The sequence below is a fragment of the Rhineura floridana genome, chromosome 1 (genome assembly GCF_030035675.1).
Source record: "Rhineura floridana isolate rRhiFlo1 chromosome 1, rRhiFlo1.hap2, whole genome shotgun sequence".
In the NCBI taxonomy this organism is placed as follows: domain Eukaryota; kingdom Metazoa; phylum Chordata; class Lepidosauria; order Squamata; family Rhineuridae; genus Rhineura; species Rhineura floridana.
This window is the reverse complement of record NC_084480.1, coordinates 252858101-252884232: the sequence shown is the minus strand read 5'-3', so window position 1 is coordinate 252884232 and position 26132 is coordinate 252858101.

The window sequence follows — 26132 nt, the reverse complement described above, 5'->3', positions numbered from 1 at the left end:
CAATATTTCCTTGTAGGTAACCTTCCGGAGGTCACTTCCCACTGAACGCTGGGCCAGAGGCAAAAAGTGGGTAGAACAACAGACATAACTTATACCTTTGTACAGGAGGCTACATTCCAGCCACATAAAATTCAGCGGCTTTACGCACACACACATACATACACCCCTCTCCATGATCTCCTATGGCAAGCAAGAGGCATTATCACAGTTCAAAGACATATTTCAGTAGACAAAAGTGAGATGCAGAACTGGTCCAGGGAGGGGCATGTCCTAGGAAGAATCCAGAAGACCGGATAAAGAGGTCTGGGGGACTACATTTGGTCCCTAGGCCTGAGGTTCCCCACCCTTGCCCTAAAATACAGTACTAGTGTGGCATCCCTAGCAAGTAAATCTCTAACCCTCCTAGAAAGAAAGTTATGAAGCATAATGTGTCGGTACCCTTCTATGCAATTTAGGTAAAATAAGTCAGCCTGCTGCTCTTGCCTATCAGTGTTATTAGCCAATGAGTGAAGTCAGAGCTGGAACTGATGAGTGAGATGTTTGGACACCAGGCAGTAGGAGTCCTTAGGGTCATAAAGAGCTACTGTTTTGCTCTCCCTTTTAGTGCACTTTTCCTGCTTCTGTCTTTTTTTCTAGTCCTTGGAATCTCCATAGCTTGCTCTTCCATTCACAGCTGTATGGTGGGCAAAACTTTTAACAGGTCAGGCCTTTTCTAATGTGGAAATACAATTATAGGAAAAGTGTTACCATGACAACTCTCTAATGTTATGTTAGGCCACAACCCCATGGCAGCCATTTTGTGTTATGCCATCCATCCATAGCAGCCATTTGTGACTGCTGTCCCGCCCCTAGCAATTTCTCAAAATATGAAATGTACTCTCCAGTCCTAAAAGGTTGGTGAACCCTCTACTACAAGTTTTCTAAAATAACACCACTGACATCTGCCTCTACAGTATAAATTCACTGAGTTCATATGTCCTGGGTGAGAGCCAGGAGGTTGAGACATGTTGAGTGGAAAAGTGCAAGGCAATTCTTTTAATATTTATTTGTTAATTTATATTATGTATGCATTTGTATTGTGGCTTTATTGTATATTTTTATAATATTTGCTGTTGTTTTATCTTCTGTACACTGCTGAGAGATTTTTATATATATTAAGCTGTACAGAAATGACATAAATAAATAAATAAATAAATGTCACTCCTAAGTAGACATATAAACTTAGGTCCCATTGAGCTGAGTGGGGCTTACTCCCACGAAAGTGTGTATTATGATAGCCTCAAAGAAGGGAAAAAACACTGTACAAAACGAACATGATCCCAAGTCAATATAATTGATAAACTCAACCATTTTATTCATTCGTTGAGTCATCATTCCATGTGCTGTGCTAGAAAATTAATGGGAATTGGTCAGCTTTTACTATTAACAATTCTGCACTTCCTGGTGTTGATGCAACTAATTTATGAGAAGTATTTTACCTTAATTCTTCATGAATGTTATGTTCTGTCTTTCACTGTACACATACGTGAATATATAGCATCATCCCGATGCTCTAGATGAGATGAACTATGCATCTGCATAGAGAACCCCCCCCAAATTACTTCAGCATCGTTAGTGACAATGCCACTGTATACATGTGAAAGCTGTCCCTTTCGCTGAAATCATTGGAGCAAGTAAAGAGAACCATATGTGATAATAGCTCCCTGTGTGTATTTCTCAGAGATGTACAGGCAATAGGATACATATGTCAAGGCGCCTCGTCTCGCTAGCCCACTTTGTTAGCAGAGGGGAACACAGTTTACTGCTTATGTACCACCAAATATAGCAATGCTGTGATAGGGATACCTCTCTATATCCACCCCCCCCGCCCTGTTGCTATAATGGCTCAGGTATCCAGGCAAGCCTCAACTCCCCTGTGATACTTTATGTCTTTAAAGCTCACACCTATGTTAAGCCCCTGTAACCTGATACTGTTTACTTCCTTCAGGTAACTGCTGCCACCACAGGTACCATGTATCCGATTCCACCCTTGCATAGCCAATGACGAGACCTGTGCGTGTGAAACAAAATAATATTTATTTAGAACAGATGTATTTAAAAAGCATATGTTCATTTTGAGTTCACAAGCATTTGGTTTCATTAATTGTCTCTAGGTCTTTTTCACTTTAGTGACTGGATGTTCTTTTACTTTAAATCCTACCTGTCCTACCCACACTAATGTTCTTACACTAACTCCACCCTTTCACCAGCTAAATTCAAAATAGCAGACCTCCATCAAACCAAAATATTAAACCACCTTGACTACCACGTCCAGTTCTGGGCACCACATTTTAAGAAGGGTGCAGACCAACTGGAACAGGTTCAGAGGAAGGCAACAAGGATGATCATGGGACTGGAAACACAGCCCTATGAGGAGAGACTGAAAGAACTGGGTGTGTTTAGCCTTCGGAAGAGAAGACTGAGGGGAGATATGATGGCATTCTTCTAGTGCAGCCTTTCCCAACTAGTGGGCCACCAGGTGCTGTTGGACCACAACTCCCATCAGCCTCAGCCAGCATTGCCAATGGTCAGGAAAGATGGGAATTGTGGTCCAACAACATCTGGTGGCCCACTAGTTGAGAAAGGCTGTTCTGGTACCTGAAAGATTGTCACACAGAGGAGGGCCAAGATCTCGATCATCCCAGAGTGCAGAACACGGAATAATGGGCTCAAGTTACAGGAAGCCAGATTTGGCTGAACATCAGAAAAAACTTCCTAACTGTTAGAGTGGTATGACAATGGAACCAATTACCTAGGGAAGTGGTGGGCTCTCCAAACTGAATTCAAGAAACAGCTGGGCAGCCACATGTTGGTATGCTTTAATTTTCATTCCTGCATTGAGCAGGGGGTTGCACTCCATGGCCTTACAGGCCCCTTCCAACTCTACTATCCTATGATTCATTAACATTGAATCTATACTATCTATCACTCTCCCCACACCAAAACCCTACTCCAACCCAAACCCCACATCAATCCCAATCCAAATAAATCCAGCTGCCAAACTGTCACGCCCTCAGATATAAACCTCTCACTCTCAGTCACTCAGCCAATCACAATCCAGCACACTCCAACATTCTACTCACTCCCACCTTCCAGTGCTCACCACTTAATCCTGCTGATGCAACTCCTTTATTTATTTATTTATTTATTAAATTTATATACCGCCCCATAGCCGAAGCTCCCTGGGCGGTTCACAACAGACAATATCAAAATACAATAAAACACATATTTAAAACAATTCAAACAACATTAAAATGGGCTTCCTTAAATAATTTTAAATTTAAAACGTTTATAACACATATTAAATACATATTAAAACACATATTAAAATGCCTGGGAGAAGAGGAAGGTTTTAACCTGGCGCCGAAAAGATAGTAATGTTGGCGCCAGGCGTACCTCATCAGGTACCATATACAAGAAGATAAAAGCATGAAACAATATAATACAAAAGTATTGAACATCACAGCATGTGCTAGGAAACTACAGCCAATCTACATTATATGGACTGCATACTGGAATTTTTAAAAGTGGGGGCTTGTTAGAGGACTTTCAGAGACATGATTACTGCAGCAGTGTATGAAAGGCATTCATTCAAAAATAAAATGCAACATAACAAAAGCATGCCTCATACTCTTCAGAAACTGCAGTTAGCTTGCTAGGAAATGTTTAAAGCTATTCTCTATTGAACTCTCTCCCTTCAACACCCCTTTTCTAAGCATGTTGGAAATATTATTGACTGGACCTCATGTGGCAAAAACCAAACAAAACCACCCTCTTTTAAATGCAGATAGTGTTATTTACTCCCTAATTTTCCTTCCCAAAGGCTCAGCGCTAAATAGAAACTACATGTCTTTGCTATTGACTAAGACTGCAATCCTAACCATGTGTACTCAAAAGTAAGTCCCAATGAATTCAGTGGGGTTTACTCCCAGGTAAGTGGGGTTAGAATTGCAGGTTAATTATCTCTGCTTCTCCGTGCCCACTTAGAGAGGGAACTAAAAAGACATGGAGACCATGATGATCAGCGAATGAGGGAGACTGACAAAATACCCACCACCAGTAACTTCATCTTGTTGAGATTCATCTTCAGTCTTTTGGCCAATGTAATGGTCTTGTGTCTGTGGCATTACACTGTCTCTCGTGTAATGCTGGGAGAGGAACATAAGAAGCTGCTTTATGCCAAGTCACACCATTCGTCTGTCTAGTTCAGTATTATCTGCACTGACTAGCAGTAGTTCTCCTGGGTTTCAAACAAATGTCTTTCCCAGACCCTACCTAGAAATGTCAGAGACGGATGCAAAGTCCTCCCTAAAGATAATGTAGGTAAAATCTGGCTTTGGGCCAACTTTTGTAGGTGCAGCAGTGTACACTTACATGCAATTGTTCATCAGAATCTGCCTCATATCATCAAGAATTCTGCATAGCTCATAAGTATGCAGTGTGCTACAGGCACAAAAGTTGAGCCAGTGATATACAATGCATTTTGAATTGTCCAGTGTTCTCTCCTAATTATCAGAGATCCTGTACAACTGAGATCTGAAATTAAGTGAAACATAAAAGAACTGGAATTTGGGGTGGTTCCCCCCTCCCAAAAAAATACTATTTATTCGGAATAAGTCCCATTGAATTGAACTGGGCTTACTCTTAAGAAAGTGTCCATATTATTGCTGTTATATGAAATGTTATCCTGTAATACCCTTGTCATATTCCCTTAAAATGGTTAATGAAGGAGCTTTCCTTTCTCTTGTGCATATTGTAGCCCAGTTCTGGCATTCACCTGAACACACATGGACTTAAAATATGGAGGAAGCAGGAGTTCTGGAACATGGCACTTAATGTTATTAAGGAAATGTTTCAGTGAGAGATTGATTGGACCCACTGGTATGTTTATTAAATTATGTATAAAGAAAAATAACTCAAATGTATTGGAAAGAAGTATTGCATATTATTACTATGGCAAAGTATACTCCAGAGCATGGAATTCAGCCAATAAGCCCAGGAAGCTAAGAAAACTGTGGGAACAACTGAGTATTATTAAATTAAAAGCATTACAGACTGAGAAAGAAACAATAAACAAATGGAGCCCGGTGACTCAATATGTTAAGAAAGAACTAGAATTACAGGCAGAGGCTACATGTATTTGGGTTTACTTTAGTCTTCTCTAAATTTCTAGCTGGTGTAAACACAGTGGGGAAGAGAGTCTGTGAGTTCAAATCCCCACTCGTGTCTCCTGGGTGTCAAGGGCCAGCTAAAGATCACCCCCACAGGAAGTGGCTCAGGGGTTGCATGCCCTGCCACCTGTGCAGCTGAGGCCAAGCTGCATAGTCCCAAGGAGACCAGTTGCCCCCCAGCTGGCACTTGCGGACAAGGAAGGGGCTGGCTTGTGCAGCTGTGGCAAGCTGAGCAGGCCCTAGCCAGCTGGGGAGGACTAGCCTCAGAGGGAGGCAATGGTAAACCCCCTCTGAATACCGCTTACCATGAAAACCCTCAGGATCGACTTGAAGGCAGTCCATGTCCATTGTCTCTAAATTTAGTTTAAAACTTCAGAATTTATTGCACATACTTGAATTTGTATTTAAGAAATACATCTGTAGGCATTTAAGCCTGTGTAAGTCTATTTAACCGTGTGTGTGTGTATGTATGTCTACAAACAGACACAAACACTATAGTACTGTATAAATATTCTGTATTATCTTTTCGGCACCAGGTCAAGACTTTCCTCTTCTCCCAGGCATTTTAGCATGTGTTTTTAATTGTTTTTAATTTTTTTTAAAAATTGTGTTTTTAAATTGTTTTTTGTGTTTTAAAATTTGTATATTTGTTTTTATTGTTTTTAATTGCTGTAAACTGCCCAGACAGCTTCAGCTATGGGGCGGTATATAAATGTAATAAATAAATAAATAATAAAATATGTTAATATGTCTTCTTATATAAAATAAATTTGGAAATAATAATAATAATAATAATGATGATGATGATGATGATGATGATGTGGTAGGTGCAGGATGAGCATACAAGCCTTGCCTCTAATGTCCCCAGGGACATGCAGAAGTCTGAAGAGGAGCCCACACATCCGGAGATGTTTGGGCACGGCTTATGTGCATGCCCCACCCCTCCATGCTTTAAGCTGTCATGTGTTCAGGCACATGTTTGAATAGGGTTACAGCTCCCTAACCCACAAGCCACCCCCTATAATCTATCATTGTCCAACAGGCCATTCCTTTGTCCCCAATCATGTGCCTGAGTGCCCCCATTTTCATCTTGGTGTTTGGAGGGCATGCTACCTCTCACTTGTTTTGGGTCATTCTTTTGAATGAACTTCCCTGGCAGACCAACACTGAGATACTAGGTCATACAATCTTTCTAATACGCACGAACAAACGCGCGCACACACACACACACACACATATCCAGCCAGGTCCAATTTAAAATTTGCTAAGAAGCTCCCTAGCTCTCTGTTAATCTTGTATTACCAGAGAAAGTGACAGTGTCAATTTCTGTAAAATCCTGGAATTTAGTACCAAACCAAATAATGCATAAAAATATGTCCAAGCCATTACCAAGTAACAAAGAATAAATGAGCAGCTTGGATCTTTTCATCAGCATCCCAGAGAAGGGTAGTATTATTTGGGGGGGGGAAGGTGATCTGGGCCTCTGTGTCCTTTCTGCTACTAAAGAGCAGCTTCATCATGGAGTATCCTTTGCTAGAAATAGGAGGCAAGAAGATGGCTTTGGCACAATATTGGAGAAGCTGCAGATGCCTGTTTGCTTATTTGGTGCTACTGGTGGCAACATGACAAGAGACTAGAACCCTGCTTAGTGGAGCCTGTGCTGAGCATTTCACTTTCCTGACAATTAATCTGGAAATCTTCCTAACTTATACATCTGCTCATCTAATTAACACACCGCGGGATAAAGCTAAGTAAGGATGGACTGAAAAGAGGATAATTTGTTCTTTCTCTTTTTACTTGCCTCTCTCTTAAAGCACTGGGAGATTCCCCTACCTTTGCCAACAAGTGTTTGGCTGCCACAGAGACAGACAGATGTGCACTTCACCAGATATTCACATCTGTACTCTCTGTGCACCATTAATGCCATACCTACCTACAGCAAATGACACTGAACTGTTGTTGTTGTTGTTGTTTAATGATATCTGTTCAACACTCCAGAGTTATGCCTGGGTTTCAGTCAACCTGGGCTCTCTCAGATCTTTTTCATTTGTACTTCTTAGAAAGTCTGTTCTCAAGCATACTCTCTAGATTTGCATTCTCTGGCAACTAGAGAATGTAAACAATAATTGTCAGACCAACCACATTTATTTCAAACAAATATCTGTTTTTCTTTGCAGGAATAGGTGGATATAATAATTTATTCTATCCAATACATCTCTGCCTACCTGATGAAATGTAAAGTGTGAATTAGAAATATGGATTTTATCTTCAGTCATCTTTAAACACTAAAATATACTCTGCAGTTTGTGCAACATGTAGGATTTGTGTTTCCTCTCTTTATGCCCCCTTTTCTTTTCTTTTCTTTTCTTTTCTTTTCTTTTCCTTTTTTGCAGATATGCAGAGCCATGAATGAATCCTATATCTGCCATATCCATAAAAAGTGACATCCAAATCCACACTCATGGTTGTATGCATCCATTGTTAGTCCTACTCAGAGCAGACACATTGAAATTAATAGACACAACCAACTTAGATACATTAATTTTAATAGGTCTACTCTGAGTAGATCTCAACTGGAGACAACCCTAATCTACTATTTGTCATTTGTCACATGTTATTTTCTTTTCTGCTTAGTATTGCCATGAGACTCCCCCATCGTTCTCTTATTATTATAGAAAACTGCAACGATGAGGCATAGATTAACTACTGCCTATTGTCGGCTGCAGTTGTAAACAGGCTTATTAGGGAGTAAATCCCATTGAATTCAGTAGGGTTTACTTGTGAGTAAACATGTTTGATTGTGCTGCATGCTGCTTCTTTTTGCAATGGGACATTGCGATGAAATTTTCTCAAAGCACAAACCTTTGAGAAGAACACCATTCCAGGGACACAGAGGATAAACATCTTTAAGGCAGTTAGTTCCTCTTGAGATCTCATACTACTTCAGAGTGTTCACGCTTCAAGACATACATTTGCCAGGGCTTGTTCTCTACCTCTGTCCCATCCACTTGAACTTCATTTTCTTTTCTGCCTCACCAAAGATATTTATCTTTGCTGCCATTGCCATAGAGAAGCCAGCTTGGGGGAAGGAGACAAGGAAATGCATGTTGCAGCAATGAACCACCCATTACCAAGGGAAGGTGCAGAAAACAGTGGGGAGGAGTGGCTGGAGAAAACATATGCAGAAATATACATGAGCAGAGGTGAGGGAGTCAAGATGAACAAGGTACAAAACATTGTATAGATCTCTCTTTTTTATGACATTGCTGACTCCAAGTGCACACTTTGATATATTTGCCCCGTTCAGAGGAGAGGCTAGGTGAAAAACAAAAGAAATCTCTTCCAGGTCACTGCAATCTACAGGAGAGCCCTCCCAACTGTCCCATGGTTTACTGAAGTTTGGTTAGTCCGGGTTCGAAGGAGGGCCTTTTCTGTTGTGGCACCTATTTTGTGGAATGAGCTCCCTATGGAGACGAAGGGAGCACTAACGATGTGGTGCTTTTTCAGACAGTGAAAGACCTTTCTGTTCACCCTGTTATTTCCTGACTATTGATTGTGGGGATGTTGTTGTTGTTCTGACTCCTGTAGCTGCTGAAATTATATGAATATTTGGCTGTTTTAACTGTTATTGATTGATGTTAATGATATGTGTATAGTGTGAGCCACTTTGAGATTTATAAATGTATAAATGTAAATTGGTATATAAACTGTTGTAATTAATATAAATAAATAAATGAGATCTTTCAAAACAAACATCAACAGAGAATAAGGAGGAATAGTATGAACACCCACCGATCCCTCCCAAGAGCTGCAACAGCACGAGCATACTCAGCTAATTTTTTATCCTGTCTTCTGATGCTATATTGGGCCTGGGTTGGCAGAAGGGTTATGACCAGTTTTGCTGCCATGTGATATTATATAGAGGCCATAAAACCAAGTGCTTAGAGAGGATTTTAATACCTTAGAATCAGGATTCCAAAGGAGAGTAAATCCCATTGAACTCAGTCTATGTCAAATTGAAACACTTCATCAAGGCACACGTGCCCTCAGATTTTGAATGACATCTTCTTCTTGCACATCATTTTAGTGGTCTTAGAGCCACTTAGCAGAAAAGCAGATGACTCATGATGCTTAAGGATATTTGGTGATTAGTTAATTGATAAAGCAACTTAATATTCCATTTGTTCAGCAAATTATATTTTCTCTCATTGTTCCACAATTAAATATCCACATTTGATAGGGATTTAACCAATGGTTCAAATAAACTATCCACGACTGATCCCAGCATCATGTTTCCATCCGTATGTCTTAGACTGATTTCCTTATCTTCTTGTTACTTTCTTCTTTTTCTAGGCAAAGGATCATATAAAAATGGAAATAATGAAGGGTACAAAAACATTCATTCTGTCATGGTTGGATATTTGATTTTGGTAATGAACAACCAAGGCTCTCCGATAATTGGCAGACTTACTTGTCTGTGCGTGGGCACTTAAACAGAGAGGGTATTTTGACAGCCCAGCATTGATTAAATTGGTCTTTAATTGAAGTAACCAAGTCTTAGCAATGCTGTAAATACTACATTAATTTCAAAACAGTGTTAATTGCAAAACATTTATTAATGAAAATAATTCAACATTATTTTCATAATTACTGATTAAGAAATTGTTTTGGTCTTAAACTGTAATTACATAGCAATTATATTTTGTTTCATCATAAATATACCACAAGTATGCTGCAGTTACCACAGTGTGGTACATAAGACACAGCCTTTTCTTGCACAGTGGTTGCTGCTTAATTAAAATATTAATGTTGTCCTTGTATTCACAATATTTCCCATACTTTATATGTCAATATGCACTGTAGCGCATAGTGTGTCAGACACACTTCAGTTATTTTCTGCAAAAATGAAATAAAGTGCAAGTGAAATAACTACCACAGTGATATTTGTCTCTCTGTACAAGCAATGTCATATTTGTGAAGATGCTAATGTCACTCAGCACAGATGTAAGAATATATGGTTACAGAGAATGGCTAGACATTGTCCTGTCCTAGTTTGGCTCAAGGTTCCCAGGAGAGGCTAGGGCAAAGAAGCGGCACTGACTGGAACAGCAGGGCCGCATCTAGGAGAGGTGAGTCAAAGTCAGCTCTACTGGATCACAGAGGGCAAAGGAAGGCAAAGGAAGCTCTTGTCAGGACCCAGGACAGGTCACTGTAGCAAGTGCTGGCGCGAAATCACCCGAGGAAAGCTGTTAACTCAGCAGCACACTGAACCCTTCTGAAGACTTGCTGGTCTGATCTCACCCCTCTGTGTTTTTTTAATTGCCTAATTCTGCATTCACTGGATTCTATGGCATGGGAGCAGTGAGAACTGCATTGGGAGGGTGCCCTCTGAATCTGAAGAATCAGGTAAAACAGTGTTCTTTGGCCTGAACAGTGCAGGAGCAGGGGATGATAGCCTGCTTTCTCCCCTCCTGAGTCTTCCTCTGAACCAGAAGGGAACTGAAGCCAGAGAACATGGTGTTAACTTTTCAGCTGTGTGATTGTGGCCTGAATGCAGTCTGAAACTCCATTTGGCAAGGAGTTTTATGAGAACAGAAGTGCCCAGAAGTGACCTGGAAACGGAGGAGACCTACTTGCACAGAGCCCCATGTGCATATCAGAGTATCTCCCAGCTATCAGGCTGATTTAGGCCTGACCCCAAATCCATATACATGTTGAGGAAAAAGGTTAACTTGCTGTTTGCTCAGGGGTCTGCCATTTCTCTCAGCAGAGCTATAAATGTGACCTATGTGGTGTTTTAAGGAAGAAAGTGTGTTTGTTGGAGGAGTGAAAATAATGTGATGTGTAATGTATCTAGTCTACAGTCCACCTCAAAGTGGAACACAAGGTCTGATGTTGTGGTTAAACAATAGCAACTTCATGGCTAGGGAGGCAGGTGTTACATTTTGCTTTAAAACAAAATCTAGACTGTGTATGTCTAATCCCTAATTTACTATCTTGCCCCATGTTTACTTGAATCCTTATATTCCAGATTCAGAACTAAGCACTTCATAGGCTTTTAATATGAGTTTATGATTATAAGGTTATGACTATGGAAGTTAGACTGAATATTCTCACAGCTTTATTTAAGGAGACCCCTCACCCTGGAAAGTATATTGATCATGAATAGGTGAAATGCCCCTTCTGCTATGGATATTTTTGAATTCCTTTTTCTTTATTCTTTCCATTTCCAATCCACTTCTAAAATGTTTTATTGAACTGGATATCAGAAGACATCAATTTGCGACAGCCTCATAAAAAATAAAATAAAACTGCGATACAGAAGAGAAACTGCTGTATCAGACACACTTCACTTCACTTCTACCCCTACCTCAGTGCTCCCGTCAGAAATATCATCAGCCACTGAGGCTAGAAAACAAAATCTCAACTCAAATGCTATTAATACAATAGTCTGAAACTTTTAATACATCCTATGCCTGTTCTAAAATTAAATATTCATTGGCAGTAAGCTTATGTAAAAAGGTGCCAGAGTTCAAAATAGGAATGCATATTGGAGATAAAGAGACAGAGGGAAGGGAAAGGAAAGCAAAAGAAATGAAGACTAGCCGCAATCTGGCAACCCCTGACAAGATGCATGCAGTACATAAGAAGGCTGAAAGTTAGAACTATAAAGCTCATTTCACAACCTTCAGAAGCCCCTGTAATTTTTTAAATTAAAGCATATGACTTGTGTTCTACTATTTACATGGATTTTGTTCACTATGTATGCGTAGCATGCATTAAAATTGGCAACATCCATGGCAATCATAGTCAGAATAGTCGACCAGAGAGGTGCATAGCAACTGAATTATGCCCAGAATTAGACCTATAGTCAGTAGCTTGATGTTGGGCAGTAAATTGTGTATGTCCTTTTATTTGGTTCTTCACATAATAGACCTTCAGCAATACAGACACTGCTTATTGTAGCTTATGTATGACTCCCTCTCACAAGACAGGCAACTGATCCAAACAAGGAAGTCTTCTGATTTCACTGATTTTTTAAGAAGAGAGAGAATATGATCAAATGCATTCATAGCAAGTGCAATAGTGAAAGCCCTAGATTAGATACTGATTCCTGTGACTTGAAGCCATTTGCTTTAGTTTAAAAAATGGAGAGGAGTCTCTGCCCTTGCCAGAGCACTGCAATGGCCCCAGCTGTGCCTTCAGGAACCAGGGGTTTGGGAAAGCAAGGACTGTAATGGGCAAATCAATAATGACCCCAGTATGTCAGTGAGAATAGGCAGAAGAGGATGTGTTGTCCTTTTGCATGAGTATTTGGCCTGCAATGCAGCAATTCAAAGGTTAGGGACATATGCTGAATCTAATTGAATCTGTGTTGTATTTTAGTCTGATGATTGCAGATGTTCTGTTCTTCTCCACATTCATTTGCAAGAGAAGAACTGTTCCCCTTAATATATACAGCAGTGCTTATGGTTCATGCTGGGTACCAACCTTATCACCTGATTGGCTTTGTCTCTGAGATACTTTTCTGATAGACCATTAGGTCGAAAAGAAGGAATAAAACAGCCAATTAAACATTCCTGCTCATAAATGTATCCTGTGTAACTTAATAATGGCAAAATGCTCACTTTTTCACCTTCCCCACCCTTCTGCATGCTGCATTTGAAGAACGCTGTCCAAGAATATCACTAGATGGGGAAGAACACACACACCCCACATCATCTCAAAATTATTAAAATCTCTGTGGGAATTCATGATTAATTTTAAGGCCTGACAGATTAAAATACATTATTATGTACACTCTAGTGCATCCTTTCAGATATTTTCAGAATCTGATTTTGCTCCCTTGATACACACCAATGATTCTACATGTATCTAGTAGATTGCAAGGAATAGATTAGCATTAAAGAGGCACTATTGTGTTGTTAGGTTGCTATGTGTAACTTGTGCTTATACATTAAGAAAAATGTACCTGGCATTCCCTTGGACATGACGAGACCCCTTAAAAAAGAAAGCATTATTAATAGTTGGTTGTAATGCATTTGTGGCAACAAATCTGAAATTCTGACCTTTAGCATGTTAACTGGCTCTTTTTATCTGTTTCCCTGGCTGACTAAGACACAAGAGTAGCCTGATTAAATGTTGGGAACCCAAGGTTTGTTATCTATACTTCCTAAACAGAACCCTAACTTTTCTTTCCCTACAAGGACTAGCCAACATTTGCAAAGGAAATATGAAGATGTAAAATGAAAATAGTAATATTCAGTTTTTCATATGGGATAATTTAATTATCTGTTTGATAATCTGTTTGATAATATATTATTATTATTGATAATAATAGAGGGCAATTTAATTAGCTGTGAGTAGGACCTCTGCTCTCTCACTGAACCTGGGTTGGTGCATTCCTTTCACCAGAATGTAAATAAATACCCCCCCCCAAACAAGAAAGTAGAGAGTTGAGGTCACTAAATGTTTTGACCATGGGCAAATCACATGCCAATAAATTATGAAAGGATTCTTTTTTTAAAAAAATCATTTATTACAAAAGTGATATCCTATTTTGTTTCCCAAAGGAAACCCAAATCAAACCCAAAGGAAACAACCAGTAAAGACTCCAAAAATATAAAAACGAATTTTAGAACCCCAAAGCATAGTATCTATAAACAAAAACTAGATAATCAAATTAATTCATAAATGCCACTTTGAACAAGAATGTCTTAATGTGCCTTTGAAAAGAATATTAAGGGGTTCAGCTGAGCATATCTGGGGAGAAAATTCTACAGTTGGTATATCATTACTGTACACTTTAATTCCCTGGTAGATGGAACATGGGGCAGAGCCTTGAAAGACTGCAGTACCTTAGGACAGGAAAAGTAGAAGTCATATGGAAGAAGGTGTTCCCTATGGTACTCCGGACTCAGACTGTATGAGGTTTTACAGGTACACCCTATTAAGTCGAAAAGAATCTGGATAACCAGTGCAATTGACAAAGCCATTATATGTTATATGTTCTCAACTGTTCACCAACACACTCAGCAGCCCATCTTCTAGGGCAAGGGTCACCAACCTTTTTGGACCAGAGGGCACATTTCAAATTTTGAGAGAGTGCGGGGGAAACCAGTCACAACATGGCTCCCATGGGGACATGGTATAACCCAAAAGCAAAGAGTAGTCATGGTGAAGCTTTTTTCATAATTGTATTTCATACTAGAAAAGGCTTGACCCGTTGAATTGTTGCCTGCTATACAGCTGTGAAATGCACAAGAACCCTGTTTTTCCCCACTACCAATCCTAAACCAAAGCCTAGGCTGCCATCCTGTACCCAGTTACCTGGATGAAAGCCCCATTAAACACAAAAAGACTTACTTCTGAGCAGTCATGTCTACCATTTTACTGTAAGTTAACAACACAGTAAATTCTTCTTGAGCCCCTGGTCTTTAGCTCCTGTAAAGCAGAAGACATGCCTAAGCTCTTTCCAAAGTTTTCTCATTTTCCTTTTGGAAGGAGAGGGTTTCGTCAACATTCACCCACACTTATAGTGTACTAATATTTACTTAGATTTGCACTCGTTCAAAATAATTAAGTATTCCTTCACCATTTGTCTATCAGTCTTAAACTGGGCAAAACTCCACCTTTCTGAGCAGAAGAACTGCCAACAAACAGCACTTTCATCTTGTCAAGGCTGAGATTCAATCTATTTACTCTCAATCAGACATTTACTGCTCCCAAACACCAGATCAGCACTTCTTTTACCTCATCTGACTCAGCTGGAAAAGACAGAGTTGACATACTGATGACGCCCACAGGCATATCTGCTGATAACCTCATTCAGTGGCTTCATGTAAATGATGAACAACATGGGGACATGAAATGGCTCCTTAAAGGACCTTGTAATGTGCCATTGGACTGAAATAAAGTCTCCCATTACTATGTTCTAGAATCAGCTCCAAGTAGGAGAAGAACAACTGAAAAATTTTCCTTTGATCATGAACTCAAAGATCCTCTCTAGAATTTATTTAAAACTTTTTAAAATAATGTGTTTTATATTGTTTGACCAGCCCTGGGACCTACTGGTGAAGGGCGGGGAATAAATGTAATAATAATAATAATAGAAGGATGTCCAGAAGGTCAGGTGTCACACACACACATGTACATACATATCAAATTCCATAGTCTAATTATATGCTTTGTGAAGAACAGTTGGGTCCCGCTTTTCGGCGTTCCACTAATACAGTGGTATTCAATTACAGTAGGGCCCCACTCATACGGTGCTTGTTCTGCTTTTTTGGCATTTTTGGGGCGTCAGGCACCATTTTATTGTTGGTGTTCCACTTTTTGGCATTTTTCGCTTTTTGGCAGGGGTCTGGAACCTAACCCGCTGTATGAGTGGGGCCCTATTGTACTTTCTTTTCTCTGTCCTGCAGTTCCTACCATTTAAGCTTCACAGGATGATCCCAGGTTCCGTGGTGCATTTGGGCAGCATTAGGTTTTCAAGGGGCAGAAAACGTTGAATGACTTTTTCATGTGTTGTGAGGGATACCACCCCAACACCCCTTTACAAAACCCTTCTTCCTAATGGATCAGACTTTCTTTGCATCCCTTATTGTCTGATTCCATTTGTTTTGTACACGTATGTGTTCCTTTTTTCTTCTCATTTGGGCAAGATGTCCAATTTCAGAAGGAACCCTTTTTTCTCTCTAATAGCTTCCTTGACACTGCTCATTAACCATGCTGGTGACCTCTTGAACGTGGTGGTACCTTTCCTGACCTGCAGAATACATTCTAGCTGAGCTCCTGTTATTTTGGTTTAGAATACCACCCCAAGTTTTCTGGAGAGATTTGACTCTCTTGACTTTTCCTTTCAACTTCCTTTTTATCAATCCCCTCATTTTTAGAAGTATCCTGTGCTGAAGTCAAATATGATTGTCCATTAAATTTGAGAGCTCCATGGCCACTGTTTCCAGTTGGTTCAACTGCATCTTGCACAAGGCCCTGGACACCACTTAATCTATGGCCACCTCCTCTCTGGTTGGTTCCATGACCAGCTGTTCCATGGCTAATTGTTCTTCCTTCCTTCCTTCTTTCCTACAGACTGACCGACTGACTGAGATGGCTGTGCTTGGAAACATGTGTCTCAAAAGTGGAGAGTAATTCCTCACAGTTGTTTGAGATTAGTTTTTTTTTTAATTCATCCCATGAGAGAATATCCAGAAATGTTGTGGTATTCCTTGTTTTCTTCTCCTCCTCACCTTTATTGACTTGGCTTCCTAATGTCGCGTTTGTTAACAAATAACTCTTCTTCAGAAAGATCATCAACTAATTTACTTGCCTTGGTGCTGACTGATCTACAGCAAGAATGAAGAATCCTTCATGGGGAAAATGTGATTAAATCACTATCTTATATATCACCAGGATATAGCTAGAACATGAACTTGATTTCTTCAAAACTCAAACCAGAGTTAGCATGTTTTTCTGACATAAGGGTAGCTGGAACGTGTTGACTTCATGAGCTCCTCATACCGTCCTGGAATACTATCTCTTACCACACAAGGAAATCCCCACCTTTTTACTGTTCAGCCTGCCTCTCCCACCACCACTTTTCTAAGGTGATAAACTCAAGGGCAAGAGAGAACAAGCAATAAGATGATCTTGTCATGCAGCTCAAGATTTTTAAAGCACATTAACTGTAATTTTTAGTTAGTCATAATTTAGTGAACCATTAAAAGTGACCCAGTTCGCTGAACTGAACTGAACTGAACAGATGGAATTCCACCCTCACTCTGCTTGAGTGGCTTTCTGAACAATACAATCTCTTCTTTCGAAATCCTCTCGTAAGAGCTTCATGCAACATGTGGTGGATGCTCTGGTCTCTCTTCTCTTTGGCTTTGCAGTCTTATGCGACAAAGAAGATGACAGATTTTATTCACATCCTAAGATGCTGCTTGCTTTTTCATTTTCTTCTTTTTTTAAACTAGCTCATTTTCTCAATGCTTTTATTTTAGTTATTAATTAAATAATTAGTTAAACAGAAAATGGGCTGCCAGATTCCAGCCCTTTATAAACTACAGCTCTTTTACTATGTTAATGAAACTTCCTTATGCCCATGCATATAAATGTCCTCCAAGGAAGATTTGTCATCCTCTTTACCCTCATGCTAGACCCTCTCAGAATGGGCAAAAGTATTGAATTTCTAACCTAGGGCCGTGTGGCTGTCTTCTCAGTTCCTGTTCATCAATGTACCAGTTCATCTTTCTGACAAATTATATCGCAACTTCCTGATGTATCACTGGAGTGTGAGTGTGTGCCAGTGTTATAAACAAAGAGAATATTAATCACCTGTGAAAAGGTGAATGCTGTTATTTTCAAGTAATCTAAAGTAACCTGGCTCTCGTGATAATCCACACTGTGTAAGTAGCAAACAAAAATATTGACTTCACAGGTTTGACTTTTTCATACATTTGCATCTCTGCCTAGCTACAGTCCAAACAAAATGATGAATAGAGTCAAAACAGTTTTCAGTCAAGTGTTTAAAATCTTAGAATATGTCAAGATCTTGGAACACTAGTCTGGAAAGATTAGCTCTTTGTGGGGCATTAAGAACTTTTTTGGTAGTTTTTCAGTCTGTTACCTGTAAAATGTCAGATGTCCTAAATTGCTATCGCTCTCCATATATATTTTTTATGATCTGATGACAATGCCAATTATTAATAATAAAAAGAAATGGTGTTTTCATTTTGGTGTTAAAAGCATGCTGAGTAGACTCAGAGTATCCTTGTTCACTGGTATGCCAGTTGTGGGTTTCCAATATGTCTTCAGGTAAAGATGTGAATATACCCTGGCAGCAGCACTCCTGTCATTTCTTGGTTATTGTTTCATTTTAGTTATGCATCTCTATGTAACAATACTTTAAATCACTCTTTTAATTAATTAATTACAATATCAACCTTTATCAACCTTTTTCAAATTTACCTTAAAATCTTAAATTCAGCTTAGTGAATATTCTTTTAAAATTTACACACACACACACACACACATATACACACATTGTTAAAAATGTATTCCAAAGATCCATGGGAAGAAAAGGAGGAGAAGAGACTTCTTCATTCAAATACTTCTGAATTGATCCTCCCAAATTACTTCCCATAGCAGCATTTGCCATCCTTAATTTTATTTATCACTTTGCTCTTCCAGGGAGTCCGGTACCATTGGGCTGCCATTTTAAGACAGTTCTCTTTGTAATTAGCTGCAAATGTTAAGTTCTGTCCTTCTCTTATTAGATGTTCCCAAACTTCCATTGGTGTCTCTGTCTGCATATCTTTATTTCACTTCAAAATACAATTAAATTCCTTGGTATGGTCTACTATTGGATGGCAGATTGCCAGATTTCTTCCTGAGCACAAGAATTAAACTCTTCCATCTAAAGAAGCCATTGTGTTAGTAGACCCACTGAGCACTGTCCTACTTTCTACCTGTAGTATGCCATTTCCCTAGTACCTCACAATTTTGTATTGCTAACATTCAAAATAGCAAAGACATAGCAGAACAGAAGATACTCCTTCCTTCCAGAGATTACCCATAGAGGAGAAAGCAGCTGCATTTCAGCCAGAAGGCTGTTTCACACATTATGTAACAGCAAACCCAGATTTGCCACTAAGAGTAAACTTGATGGGCAGCTGAAGCCAGTCATGGCTGCTTGATAAGTGTACCTGCATGATGCGTGTGTCTGCAAACCTGTGTTTCTTGCTTTCATACTTTATTTTTATTTATTTTTTTGGACCTAGAACATTTTAAGTATAAACTGAAAAATATGAAGGGTGAATGCAAGAAACAGGTTTTGGATTCACATGTCACTTCATATATGACTTTTTTACGTGTCCCCCTGAGATTTAGGTGAACACTTAAAAAGTAACATGTGAAGTGCCCCTAAGCTGATTACTAAATTAGTAGGAAAGAAACATGACTTTTGGTGCAATCTGCCTCCCATTTAAGGGAATAACAACCCCACTACCAACTCTGATATTGGCTCTGGATTGAACCGAGCATACCATGTGCAAGGGCTAGCCAAATCTTCAGCTCATTGGACTAGTTGCACTATTAGATTATGACCTGCTAATGCAGAGACAATCCATACTTTGTCTCTGCAATTCAGTTTCATTAGGATAAATTTAACTGAATAAAAATAGGCAGAAAGCAAACAATAATATTAGGATCTGGAGAAGTCAGAGAAAACCAATCCAGTAATGCCTTTAATAAGCATAACACGTATTAGATAGCACTAATTAATGCTGAAAGAGACTACACCCTTTTATTATTAAGTCTGCTTATGAATAATAAATCTTTGTAGTATTAAATTTCCTTGTTTTACCAAGAGGGGTTTTTAATCAAATGAATGGACTTGTATGTACTAGTTAACTTTGCTGGAGTTTAGTAACTGTACTGAAAGCAGATTTTATCCTAGAGTGATATTAATTTGATAGGATCCCTGATCTGTAAACCATTGGTTATCTTGGTCTCCCCTGATAAGAAAAAAAAGTGCTGAGGATTTCCAGTTGGTGGGCACATTTGGGCAGAATCTTTCACACATCACAAATTGCAGATGGGAGGCAGTGATCTCGAACATGCAGTCACATTGCGTGACCATCTGACACCTTCCATTTAGAAAAATAATACTTTCCTCACAGCATACGCTCCCTGCTGCAACCAGCACCAAAAATTATGCCTGGGAGAGCTGTTCTTCCTCCACTAAGGTCTTAAATATTTCTTAGACTGCTTTTAAAAGATTCATAGTGCAGCAGCACCTAGATCACATCTTCCTAGCCTACTGAAAATCCTGAAATTCCCTGAAAGACACCATTAAGCACAAAAAGAGCAGAAAGGGGTGGGGGAGGAACCTGAAACTGCACATTTAGAGGCAAACAGAGCATTCTTTTGTTCATACATGCAAAATGCTGGTGAACAATTGGATAGCACATTGCATTTCTAGGAAGTTCCACTTACTAAGGACTGCTCCCCAAATGATGAAATTGTGTATCATCTATGCTTATACTGCCACAGGTGATCAACACACATGTGACTATTTTGCTCTTTAAATGCATAGTGAGAGGCTTTGGGTTTCTATGGTGTGCACAGTCCACAAAAGAGACACATATGTGTTGATCATATGACAGTACATATACAGAGTTCATACTACAGTATTTCCTACATGGAAGTCAGATTCACGTAGGAGGAGAGGCAGCATGCTTCTGAAAACCAGTTGCCGGAAGCCTCAGGAGGGGAGAGTGTTCTTGCACTCGGGTCGTGCTTGCGGGCTTCCCCCAGGCACCTGGTTGGCCACTGTGAGAACAGGATGCTGGACTAGATGGGCCACTGGCCTGATCCAGCAGGCTCTTCTTATGTTCTTATGTTCTTATGTGTGAAGTAGCACAGTATTAAGACCCAATATATGTTCTTTTAAATTGACTGTAAGAATCCTGCACTTAACTTGCATCATCAGTACACATATATCATGTATGTATTGTATGTATGTATTAAGAGATTTCTGTATGGCCCTTCACAAAAAATAATCACAGGGTAGTTTACAAAAAACAAGGTAATATAATATGATAATGCATAAAAAACAGAAGCATTAGTATAAAACAGAAACAATAAAATAATTCACATAAGTTATATAATTAATATCATAAAATGGCTTAACCTATCAACTCTCTAAAATTATTGTTTGTATACTATACAAAGCTACATAACTTAATGATAAGTACTGTGCAATTATCTTTTCTCTGTAATAGCTTGAAGAAGTTTGGTAGTTTAGTTTATTAAATTTATTTATTGCTTCACAATATGCAAAGGCAACCCTAAATATACAAAATTACATATTATAATGCCCATCTCACAATACAAATATACTAAAAGTGTTCATCCAAAATCACCCAGAACAAGAATGCCCATCTTTACTCAACATAAAATTAGCAAAATATTGATAACTGACCCTTATGTTAGCTTGTGTTCATAAGATAGATGTTCACCCATTCTTAAACTCATGATAGATTATTAAAGATAGATTGAAGGGGGTACACATTGCCAAGTGCAGTCTTAAAAACCAGGGTAGATGCTTTTGCAGCTGTCTGCAGAGCCAATTTGCCCAACAGTCAAGCCAGCCAACCACTTAATTTCAATCAAGTATCTTCCTTAAAGTATCACAAAGACATTTTCAGAATTGACTGTGGGCTCTTGTGAAAATAGCAGGTGTGATATTCTAGATCTGAATGTTTATGGTCAGGAAAAAGTATAGCAGACCGTTATTGTAACACATACTGTATAATGATTGTCTAGGATACACTGTTGCCTTCCTGGGAGGTGTTAGGGTGAATACAAATAAGGCTAGAGACAGACTAGTTTTTCCAGGTAATTTTGTAGGTATAAGCTACACCTTCTTCTTGATTTTGATTGTAAGCCACTTTGGGAACTACTCCTGTCTGAAAAGCAAGGTATGAATATGCTGAATGAATTCTCATAAAAACTGTTGTCCATCTTCTGCCAACATGGCATATTGAACATATAGACCAAGTGGATCTATGCAGAGTTATCACATGGCAAAGTCATCATATGATTGCTTCCCAGCTTTCCCTGCTTGTAATTAAAGTTATAATCCTGCCATCACTTTGCAGTCATTGAGTATAACTATGGATTGAGATGCAAGTTGACCAGGTCCAAGATCCTACCTGTCCCCTATGATTAAAATGCAGCTCCTCTACTGCAATGTCCACAAACATATTAGCAGTATAAGTGCTACAGTCTTTGTTTTGCCTTCCAGTTTTTTTAAATCTAATCTTGAAACCTTTGTTTTAGTTCCATGTGCCTATTATTCCCACCTACTTCTATCTAATTTTCTGGTTTATCCTGGAGCGTTGTGAAAGTCATTATGACATGTAATCAGTGATTGAACTGCTCTTGTGGAGGAAACCAAGTGTTGCTGAGTATTACAATCCACGTTATTATTTTTGTTATTATAACTGGGATAGAAGCATCAGAAGTCTATATTCCCAAGAATTATATTGCCGGTCATTTTTCAGCTTGGCTAAAATGTTATTACCTAAATATAAGCGCAGAATTGCGTGTGCATTTAACCCACAAAATTCTGTTGTTTGATTGCTCTCTGATCACTATAGTTTGCCTTGAAGTAATCGTGGTCACAGTTTGGTTTGGACAATGAAAATCTATTGGCTCAGGATGGGTTGTTCATTTTTTTTTTCAGTAGGAGTGAATGGTTAGGAAATAGTTGGAGACTCTCCTGAATATGGAATGTGAGAGTCATTAGACCTTGGGGAAAAATCATTCTTCTCCCCAGCCAAGAAAGGACTGCAGTTTGGGACAAGGGAAAAACAGAGAACTGAATTGTGTGCTGCTACCCAAAGGCACCCTGGAGACTCCTTCTTAGGGATGGAGGAGAAATTCAGTTTGCATTTACAACTGAAACTATCAAGTTTATACTTTCTGAAACAATATGAGAACTGAAGCACAACCATCCTTCAAAATTTGCATTTACCCTAATTTTGCAATGTAGTTCTTCAACCAATGTTTTCAACACTGCATATATTAGAGGAAAGTGTGCATAAAAATGAATATATTTGTGAAAATAACATACAAAAATGCATTATATTAGGAGAAATTGCTTGCAAAAATGTGTACATTATAACTACATGTACAAACTGCCTGTGTGTTTATTCAGAGAATTTACACTAGCATTCTAAAGAATCTTTGTGAGGATTTCCTTTTTTAAAAAAATTTGCGTTGATGAAGAAATGTGAAGATCTGAACTGAAGACTGGAAAAATGAGAAAAAACGAGAGAACCAATTGCCAGATCTTTCCATCCTCACTCCTTCCAAAACCAAAGTAATGCTGCACTAGAACTTTTCACCTCTCAGGAAAATGGGAAACATGTGACAATGCCTTGCTCTTATGTATGCACGATGCTCTGCTCTGCACCTTACATACAAGTATTTAGACTCTTGGCTTTTGGTGTGTTAAATGCACACGTCATGCCCACTAGACCCGCACATAATTATTTGTCCTGTGTCTCGCCATCTGAATACCTTTCTAAACTGAAGATCCTTTTATGAATCAAAGTATGTCTCCGTTGCAGAATGCCCTACAAGTTGTTGATTTCAGTTTGTATTTCTGGCAACACTTTTGCGTGCAAGAAAACCCTACTCTAATTTATTTAATTTAATTTATTTATTTAATTTAATTTATATACCGCCCTAAGCCAAAAAGGCTCTCTGGGCGGTGTACATAAAAATCATTTCACTATTGCACAGTATGTTGCTTAAGATGACATTGACAATTTGTTGCAGGTGGAAGATTGCCATGGCAAGAAAAAGCCTAACCAGGAGAAAATTAGGCTCACCTGGGCATAGGTGTCATCAAAGATAGGCAGGGAGGCAGGCAAGGGCATGCACAAGGACATTACCCATTCCATTCACATGCAAATTCTAATAATAACATAAGATTTCTGCAGGCACAGACTTACTGTTAAATATACATTGATGAGGTGTAATTTCATCCCTCTGCAGTCCAGGACAGTTTTGAGTGCAGTAATTCAGAGGGTAGTGCAATTTCCACAAGTGCTTTCTGGAAATACCATGTGTAAATCTTGCATTAAGTTCAGACCTATGGTAATGTTAGCTTAATGAAATTCAGACAGTCCTGTAGAATTGACTCCCATTTTATATATGCAGACCCACACTCACAAAAAGGGGTGTTCAAATGAAACCACTCACACATTTAATGACTGGGGGGGTAGAAGCAAGAAGTTACACTCCCTTGTGCCCTGATGTGCCTGTTGGCTACACCCCAGAGGGTATAGCATTAGCCATTAGTGAGAAAGGGATCTTACAGCTGTACATACCTAGGACTAGGGCCTCTGATCAGATGGAGGAGCTGTATGTGTCTTCTGATGAGAACATATATGAAAGACAATCCATATGGAACCTGATGGGAGGATATGAGAGAGAAATTGGGTGACTTTGAAACAGATAAGGCCTTCCATTTGGAAGGAAGAAAATATGGCTATTCATTCAAGAAGAAAAGACATGTTCATCCGATTCTGGCCCACTTGCATTGGCTGCCTGTATGTTTCTGAGCTCGATTCAAGGTGCTGGTTTTGACCTATAAAGCCTTACACGGCTTGGGACCACAATACCTGATGGAATGTCTCTCCCGATACGAACCCACCCATACACTACGGTCAAGATCAAAGGCCCTCCTCCGGGTGCCTACTCCAAGGGAAGCTTGGAGGGTGGCAACAAGGGAGAGGGCCTTCTCAGTGGTGGCCCCCAAATTATGGAATGATATTTCTGATGAGGTGCGCCTGGCGCCAACACTGTTATCTTTTCAGCGCCAGGTCAAGACTTTCCTCTTCTCCCAGGCATTTTAGCATGTGTTTTAAATTGTTTTTATATTGTTTTAAATTTTAAAATTGTGTTTTAAATTGTTTTTAAAATATGTGTTTTAAATTGTATATTTGTTTGGCCCAGTTTATCTGACGGAGCGCCTTCAACGCCACCAATTATGCCGCCTTCTCTCAATCCCGCCAACAAAAACAGCTAGATTGGCGGGTACGAGAGAGAGGGCATTCTCAGTGGTGGCCCCCACTCTTTGGAACTCCCTCCCACAAGATCTCCGGCATGCCTCTTCCCTAAATGCATTCTGTAGAGCCTTAAAGACCTGGCTCTTTCAACAGGCCTTTGGGATCTCCGGGGAGGGTTAATTGCTATGAATGAAATGCCTCCTACCCTGTTTTAATATTGTTGCTGCTGTATTGTTCTTATAGTGTTTTTATATTGTATGTTGTATTTTATCTATTGTGTTTTAACTGTTTTGTACGTCGCCTAGAGTGGCCATTGGCCAGATAGGCGACACAGAAATTAAATTTATTATTATTATTATTTTAATGTTTTTGATTGCTGTAAACCGCCCAGAGATCTTCGGCTATGGAGCGGTATACAAGTGCAATAAATAAATAAATAAATGTCCATGCAGTGTTTAACCATTTGCTTTTTAATGCTTGGAATATTTGTTTCCCTTTCATTCAACATTCTGCTACAATATTTTTAAAAACTAGTTTCCTTTGTGAATGACTTTGTATGTTTTAGGATGAAAATTGGATGTAACAGAAAAGCCAAATTTATATTTACATGTGATGCTTTTCTGTGATCTGATTATTGACAAATATTCTTTAGAAGGGAAACTGAGGCTTTTTTCCTGTGTGTTTGCATGCCTCTGTTTGAATCCTGCCAGAGTCACTACTAGCAACACACACTACCTCTAAGCAACAAGGAGGTAATTTTATTTAATTTCCTGCAATAGAATATTTGCAATGTTATAAAACCAAGATGGCATTTAGAGTTGACATAACAAAGGGATGGGTGTGAGTGTAATAATGCTGTTGATTCACTGCTTACTCTCTGCAGAATGCAACCATGTGAAGACTCTTGACATAGAAAAGAATTGGGACTTAGCATGTGGTGAGCTGCCTCACTTATCACACAGCCACAGGCCCATTATGAAAAATATGTGTGAACAGTCTGCTGTGAGAAACAAAGCAATTGGCAACACGTGTGCTGACTTTCCACCAGGTTGTCCAAGTGGTGGTGATGGGTGTAGCACAACCTGCTCCTGTGTTGGGAAATGCCGCTACAACTACAACAGGAAGTTGAGATCGGTTTGGACAGGCAAAGCCAAGAGGCAGGATCAAAACATATCTCATGAGGGCAAAGTACCAGTTTCTGAAGCCATCTATGAGAACTTACCCAAGAGTCTCACGGCTATATCATGTGTGCAGCATAGCTGATGTGATGACCAGGGCTTACCAAATAAAAATAGGAAATTCCATAAAGACTCTGGCAGCACAGGGGTTTCAGGTC